This window comes from Rhagoletis pomonella, unplaced genomic scaffold, assembly GCF_013731165.1.
Source record: "Rhagoletis pomonella isolate Grant_MI unplaced genomic scaffold, Rhpom_1.0 Rhpom_scaffold_00003, whole genome shotgun sequence".
Classification (NCBI taxonomy): domain Eukaryota; kingdom Metazoa; phylum Arthropoda; class Insecta; order Diptera; family Tephritidae; genus Rhagoletis; species Rhagoletis pomonella.
The window spans coordinates 3,954,682-3,956,031 of NW_023458557.1; positions in this window are offsets into that span (position 1 = coordinate 3,954,682).

A 1,350-nucleotide genomic window follows, 5' to 3' on the forward strand; every position below is an offset into this window, starting at 1 on the left:
GCACCCTAAGAAATCTTTGTCATTCCGCATCGTATACTCCTATGCCTATTAGAAAAAAACTTGCTCGTCAATTAGTTCTTCCCATCATCACTTACTCTGAGGTGGTTTATAGCAAGCTTGATTCTAGGTCATCTCATAAAATTGATACCTTATTCAATCATAACGCGTCGTTATGTTTATGAAATACGAAAGTTTGACCACATATCTGCTTGGAGATGTAGCTTATTGGGCTGCGAGTTAACCGATTATTTAAAAGCTAGAAATTGCATATTTCTCTTCAGGCTGTTATCTACAAAGACTCCGCTTTACTTATATGAAAAATTTATCTTTCCTAAGTCTGAACGCTCTTATGATTTAATTGTACCTCAGTTTAACTATAAAAACTCTACTAGCCTGTTTTTGTCAATGTTATGAGAGTGTGGAACTCTATTCCTGCCACTATTAGGAGCACAATGAACAAAAGCAACTACAAGAATGTATGAGGTGGGTTTTGTCGAAGGCTGAGGTATGCTCAGCCGCTCCAGAGTCCAGCGAAGGTCCCACTAACCCCCGCCAAATAAAACACAATAACTTGTGTATTAAGTCGAACACACACACGCCGCTATCTAGAACAGTGCCCGCCAAACCTTTCCTGAGAAACGAACTATATTCGGCCTTTCACATGTACACAATCGGCTTCTTACACGTACACAATCCGAACCAGGGATGAAAAAGTAGGTACAATTGTACCTTTTTCCGACGTTTGATGACTTAAAGGTACATTAGGTACAGACACTAGATTTTAGGTACAATCATCTTTTGATCAGATGCATTTTTAGTTTTTTTTTTCTTTTTCCTTTACCGTGCTGGTATATTTACTTTGCTTTCATTTTGAAGAATAAACAATTTTAAAGGAAAGTGGTCAAAAGGAAGAAATTAAAAAAGTCATATTATGTATTATCTTAAACATTTTACATTGCATTTAGGGCAGCCACTACGAAAAATTAACACTTTGCTTAGCTATCATCAAATTCGTATTTTTTTCTATTAATTTTAACGGTTATTTTCACTAAGTCAAATTCAATGGCATTTGCGGCCAAATGAGTGAAAACAAATTGTCAAATGGGATTAAAAGATGGTATTTTGATTGATTTAGATCAGAATAGGCCTTCATGCGTGTACATCCGCTGCTAAAGCGGCTATTTGTAAGTTTTTGGCCCATAATATCATCGATAAAAATAGGGATAAAGGAAAGAAAGTTGTGTCAAAATATGGCGACAAATTTTGTTGTCAAAATATGACATAATGAAAACCAGCCTTTATTCACACATACAGTTCAGTGTCTAGGATGTCTTCAAATTTCATATTTTC